This window comes from Phodopus roborovskii, unplaced genomic scaffold (genome assembly GCF_943737965.1).
Source record: "Phodopus roborovskii unplaced genomic scaffold, PHOROB, whole genome shotgun sequence".
In the NCBI taxonomy this organism is placed as follows: Eukaryota; Metazoa; Chordata; class Mammalia; order Rodentia; family Cricetidae; genus Phodopus; species Phodopus roborovskii.
Window position 1 is genome coordinate 37,511,645 of NW_026126525.1, and position 7,142 is coordinate 37,518,786.

The following is a 7,142-nucleotide window of genomic DNA, read 5'->3' on the forward strand; positions in this document are numbered from 1 at the left end:
GAAAGTATGTTACCAGGGGTGGGCTTTGAGAGTTTTATAGTCTTGCCTCACTTTGAGTGTGCAATCTTTGCTTTTGCTCCTTCTTTCATCCTTGACCCATGGTGGTGTGTGTCCTCACTATGATATCTCTCTGGAACTGTATGGCCCTAGTCAAAAACAATAAACAAACAAATAAATAAACAAAACACCTCTATTATTCTTAAGTTGTCTCTGCTCATATTGTTTTATCTCAACGACAGAAAATTATTTAACATATATATATATATATATATATATATTGACTTTAATAAATAAGGATCATGGTTACCTCCATTCTATTGGGAGAAAAAAAATCCAGTATCTCATTCTTGAACATCATGTGACACTTGGCTTTGGATTGTCTTTTCAAGGATAACTGTATCCATTTGTAAAACATGGCATCTGCCTTTAAAGAAGAAGGAAATTCAGGAGCCATCTAGAATAATAAATACTTATTTCCCTCTATGGAAAGGTTAAGCAAATTCCAGCTATATATAGTCTTACTCAGTTTAACTCACATCCTCCTGACCTCATTAATGTCATTCCTATGGACTCTGGTAACAACAGAAGAAAAGTCTGTATGAAACTTCTGGTTGTTTCTCCACTGAGGGGCAAAAACCTTTCTTACTATTTCCAATATTGTTGCCTCCTAAACATTAAGAATCTACCTTGCTGTCTTGCAATAGGGGTAAGTTCGTAGGTTTCTCAGAAATTTTGATGCAGGTGAGATCAACACTGTCTGAGACATACTTGAGTGAATGTGTTTATGCGTGTGTGTCTGAATACAATTTAGGCTAGTACACAGTGATATTCTAGCAGTCCCATCATTGAATGAGCTAGATAGCTTTTCACAGGCGGAGAGAGAAAGGAATTAAAAGAAATGGAAAATAGAGAGGTAAAGACAAAACACACACACACACTGTAAAGAAAATTTAGCTTTAATCTGAAAATGTTGCAAATAAAATTTGAAAAAATCTTCAGAGATTGAACCATTCTAATCCCTGTTTTGGAAAGTATACAGGTATGATTTAATTAGTCAATCAGTAACTCAGAAGGAAAGTTTGAACAAATAGTTAATCCTTACATATGAACCACTAATATAAAAATATTTGTCTTCCATATCATTTCACTGAAAATTCATGTGAAACTAAAACAAAAATAAAAAATATTGTAACCTGAGTTTTCTACACATATCTGGACACTATTGATTTCTCTGTATAACTGGCTCTAGTTTATATTATTAATGACAGGCAAAGAATCAGATCTGACTTTTGCTTTAGTTGGTAGATTAGAGTAGGTTTCTTGCTGGGAAATTTGTGTTAACTGGTAGAGGTTGTAGCCTACCCATGCCCTGGCAGCTTATCTCAACTCAAACACATAGAGCTCTCTCCCTCCAGCTTTGCTATAGGAACATACTGTTATAGACAAAGCTTGGTGATAAAAGCATATCATTGAACACAAATTAGAGTTGGATACAGGTTCCATAATCCCATATTCCTTATAGTCAGTATAAAGTTGAGGTGGTTCACCAAAATATGTCTCCCAAGGACTCATAGGCAATCATGTACAAAGACTTCTATCACGCTGTCTGCCTCTTTCCCCTCTCATAGAGATGGCCAAAAAAACCAAGAGGTTTCCCCATAGTTTCTCATGTTGTTGTGCATAAACTTATAATCATCTCTGCATTTTCTTTCACCTGGAAAGTAAGATTCTAAGAATGTAATTACAGTCATCCTATTCCCCATGTCTGATTCAGGTTACTTATTCAATTATTTTGGTTTGAAGTGTGTGGGGGATATATTTATTTGGAAAAATGCATTCTGAAAAATCATCTCACTAAATTGAATGTTTAATTTTGTTGTAATTTCTATCATTTACCACTCCTTAGACAGAATCAGATTTCAAATGCATATATACTTTATAAATGGTGTTTGAAGCTCATTCCTCCTTTCCCTGTGTATTTCAAGTACTTGGCTCAAAATATCAAACTTCTGCTTACTTCAAAGAAAAGTTTTTGATTGGATAATAAAAAACACAAATGAATAAATGTAATCCATGTTCAATTTGCAATTCCATGATTTCTACTATTTCATATCTTCAGGATTACTTTAGGAACTGATGGATGGATGACAAAGTGGGATAAGTACCAATTTTACGTATCATTTAATACCTTCAATGCCAATTAGGAACACATTGATTTATGATCAATTTATATTTTCATCAGCTGAGATAACATGCAGAAGACATGCACTATGCTTGGGAAATATAAAATTCCCACATATTGTCAATGATATGTATGTATATTTTCATCCCTCTAGGACTGCTTTGCAATTTGTGGGTGCTATTCTCATAGTTATAAACTTTTAGGAGGTCATGGGATTTCTATATTCACAACAAAATATTTTGTTATAAAACAAGGAAAGTATATACAAATATCTACCATGTAAATAAAAAAGTCAAAAGTCATCTGTATCTCTGTATATAAAGTAGAACTAAAAGGGCTTAATAAAGTGCTGCTAATGTTTTAACAACTGAGACTGACCTTTTAATTATTGAAATATCAAACCAGCAGCAGTAGTCACATCAAAAATTACTTCTAAATTTGGAAATTTGTTCATTGTGGCTATATTACTGAATGAAAGACTAAATATTATCAATAGCTTTTTAAGGTAGTAAGCATTAATAATTTTCTTATTGTGAAAAAAACTATAAAAGGCTGTTCATGTATCTTTAGAACATTTATGAAACTCTTCTTTTGTGCTTGTCTTTGTTTTCACATTTATAATTGATGTCAACTGAAACTCTTTTGAGTCCAGGAGTTTATATAAAGATAGATTAATTGGATTGAGTAACAGTAGAAAAGCAATATATTTGTTTCATGCTTTTAAACATTATTTACTTATGTATATGTGTATATTTGCCAAATGTGTGTGTTTCAGTGGAAGCTAGATGAGGATATTGGGTACAATGAAGCTGGAGTTACAGTAGGCTGTGAGCTACTGGAAGTTCTGTGAACCAAATTCAGTTCCTAAGAAAGAGCCAAAAAAAGGCAATTAATTTCTGATTGATTTTCAGCTCTATATGATGGAATTTTAATTAGTATCATACATCATCACTATAGGAGTCACACTGTTTGTATATTAACCAGCCCTTTATCATTTTCAATATTTATAAATACAAAAATGATAATTCACAAAGTATTCTACCAATTAGAAAGTCAGTTAAAATTATTTACTAAATATGAGTAATTAAATAAGTAAAGCAAAGACATATACATGTACATATATATTTAAATAAAACATACATCTAATACATTCATTATGTAAACACAATGCAACTTTTTTCAATAAACCTAAGTATCAGAGGCAAGGGAATACATATACCAGCAACTGACATATAGAATAAAAGAATTTTACTAGTGAAAGAATACAATTTTCTGATCTTAAATGAGATGTTAAATAATTCCACCTGAGGAAATTATGGAACATTCATGGGAAGTAGTTCTGAACCATGAGGAAACTCTAGAGTGTTCACAGCCATAGATGATGAAAAGGAACAGTCCGTGTGGAGGATAAAACATGAGCTACAAAAATAGGAAAGCTCTGGGCATTTTCTAGAATATGAATTATCCAGTGTGCAGCAGAATCTCAAAGATTAGCGGATGGAAAGCAAGAAAAAAAATAGATTAAAATTCATTTATGAAGTAAGGAGACCTACTGAATATCTTTGTGTACATTACTTAAATACTTTGAGTTTGTGTCCTCAAAAGCAACACTGATATATTAAACATAACAAAGGATGAATCTAGGAGAATCTATACTAAAGTCCTTTTCCTTACATCCAATCATAGCATAAATGAAGACACAATGAATGTGATTTCCTTCCAATAGAAGTACATAAAAATACTAAGGAAAACATGAAGTGAAACTTAGTCAAATTTAGATGATTGTGAACCTCATTGAAATAGGCATCCAAGTAATCTCCAGGTTCAACCTAGTCAAGAAATTAGTGAAGCACACTCTAAAGTATGGCTTTTTCCAGAGTAATATTTTCCCAGCAGCATTAGTTCATAAAAGGAAACATTATATTCTCTAATTGTGGCACATAACATGTATGTGCAGTGTGTTCCAATAACAACAGAACCATCTGTCCAGATAAATGACTCCAACTTTAAGAAAGGAACCAGCCTACTTGTTACAAAATCTGTGATCTAAACTTAAAGTTTATAAAGTTTACTGATGCAAAGAAATGACAAAATGTGAATAGAAAACACATTTGGTGATTTCCAGGAAATAGTAATAATATACAAATCTGAGGTCAGGCAGTTGGGTGCCACTATGTTATGTGAGTGTAGAGGGATGAAGGGGCGAAAGAGAGCCAAAACAAATCATATGATGGCAAGAGAGGCACATCGGAAGAAGTGAGGACGGTGAGGAGGCAGAGGTAAATGCCCTAGTTGGACCCAGGACCAAGGTTATGTTTGACCTGGGCTGCTACCAAGAGCCAAGATTTGGTTCTTTGCCCAGATGCAACTGGGGAAAGTTGTGTTAATGTCTGTGGCTCCTCTTACCTGGATGTTGTCATCAGGAAAACTTACCTATGACCATGTTGATGTCTAAGGTATTTACTGCTAAAGGGGCTGTGCTGATGCTAGATTCTTATAGCGCCACCCATGACAGATATGAGTAGCTTTTTCCTGCCAGTCTGGTCCCAGAGCCACATCAGCCCAAAATAACAAACAGAAACACTAGATATAGTGCTGTTGTCCAGTTGCTTATTTCTTATCAGATAGCTCTGTCTTAAATATTAACCCATTTCTATTAATCTAAGTATTTCCATCTTACCAAAGAGAGGGCTCAGACCTCTGTTCTTTCCAGTCTCTATATCTTGACTCTTCCCTACTACTTCCTCTCTCCTCCTTGTCTCCTTGTCTCACTTATCTTGCTTTCCTATTGGCCAATAATGCTTTAATCATTAACCAATATGAGAAACATGTTTACAGAATGACATCTCCCATCACATGACCATAGTAACATCTGGCCCAGACTGCTGCTGGGGCCATATCTTGGCCTGTTGACCTGCAATGTCTCTGAGTTCCTATCCATGGCTCCTATTACAATTGAGGAACAAAGTCCTGGGCAGAGACCTGGCCATGTTGGTCAAGCTGCTGCCAGGACCATGCAGACCCGAAATGCAGCCAAAAACCTTGTCTGAGTCCATGTGGCTTCTGTTACCATCCAAGGTCAGCAGATATCTGGGTTCTGGGCTGCTGATCTGGGAAATCTGCAACACCAGCTAGGGCTTCAGTGACATCCAGCTTATCTGTTGACAAAGACCATATCTAACCAAGGACCATGTGTGATCCTAACACAGCCTGAGTCTGTGCTGATGTCCATGGTCTGTGTTACCACCAAAGGCCACACTGATGCTCAGGATTTGGGCCTCTACCTGTGGCCTTCTTGGTACCCATGGGATATAGTGCTGTTTGAACCATACAGACCTAAGTGATAAACACTGCCACCTGGGGCCATCAGACATGCTCAGGCTGCAGTGGGGGCCATCCCTGGGTCTGTGTCTGTGCCACAGTCAGAGTCTACATTAATGTCCTGGGCTACATGTTGTCATATCATGACATACAGATGCCTGTCATCTGGGGCCCCAAGTGGGCCATGTAAATGTTTCAGGGCCAAACTGCAGCTGTGTCCATGCTATTATCAGTGACCTACACTGCCAAGTAGGTCCATGGTAACATCTAGACCCAGGCTACTGCTCAATACCATGCTTGGGTCCATGGTCCAACCACAACTGATATTCATGCATTCCTGCAAAGGGCCATGCAGACATCAAGGTTGTAGCCCATCAACAAGGACCGTGTTAGTGTCTGGTGGCTGAGCCTTTTGCATGGGCCATACAGATCTGAGCAGCCTATTGCAGAGGGCTATGTTTGGGTCTATGGTCCTGCTACAGCCTATATCTGTGTTGATGTCCATGACTCCTGTTACCATAAGATAGGACTTCACAGAGTTGGTTCAGCTCCTCGCTGACTTCAGCATTTGGGAGAGTGTGCCTTTAGCCTACTCTGGGCAGCTTAGTAGGGCTGAACCTGTTGGCAGGGGCATAATTGAGCTGGTCCTGTGTGGTGGCGGAGCAGGAGAGCTTCCCTCACTTCTTCCTTTATATACCATGTGGTGGCAAGGATGGGAAATATGATTCCCACACCTTGCTACCTGCACCAGGTAGAGAGATGACCTCAGGTGCATGAGAATTGAATAGCTAGCCCTGTCCCTCACCAAGTGCAGCAACTGGGAGATCAGGCCCTGCATGTTTGGGCAAAACAGTTGAGCTGGCCCTGGTGGCATGAGTGCAGGTGATCCAGACCCAAGGGCATGAGAGCTAGAGAACGGACCCTTCTCCTTGCTGCATGGTACATCTGGTAAACTGGCTAAGGCAGTTCTGGAAAGTTTGTCAAGGCAATGACCATGAGAGAAAGCTGGAAGGCTGAGCAATCCAGTTACCATCCAGACCAAAGAACCAGGAATATGTGTTGGTTCATCCCAACATGAACCTCATTTATGAAATCCTAGAACATGTGAAGGATCTAGACCTGTAGATTCAAGGCTATAGGATCTCCACAACAGAAAACAACAACAGGATATCCAGAAGGAGTCCCAGTAAGAACATAGTATTGACAATGAGGCAGAAGCCAGAGGATTCACAACAGACCAAAGCTTCATCACAATGAACAATTATAAGTACGCTACAAGTTCCACACTAAAATATTTTTCTGTTTGTTTGTTTGGGTTTTTCTGTTTTTCTTTTGATATTACTTTTAAGTTTAGTTGTTTTTCTTGTTTTGTTTTGTTTTTTGGAAAGGCTGTAAGGTCAGAGGGAAGAAGTGAGGGGGTTGAGAGGAGTGGGTTTAATGATGCATGATGTGAAAACCACAAAGAATCAATAAAAAGTGAAAAAAAAAAAAAAAACAAGAAGACTTGGAAGCTCTGAAAGGATTTGGAGAAGGGGAAAGAATATGATCAAAATACATTTTATATAAAAATCATAAGTAAAACATGTCTTAAAAGAAAAAAAAGTTATACAAATTGAGATGGTTTTGTAAAAATTTTGCC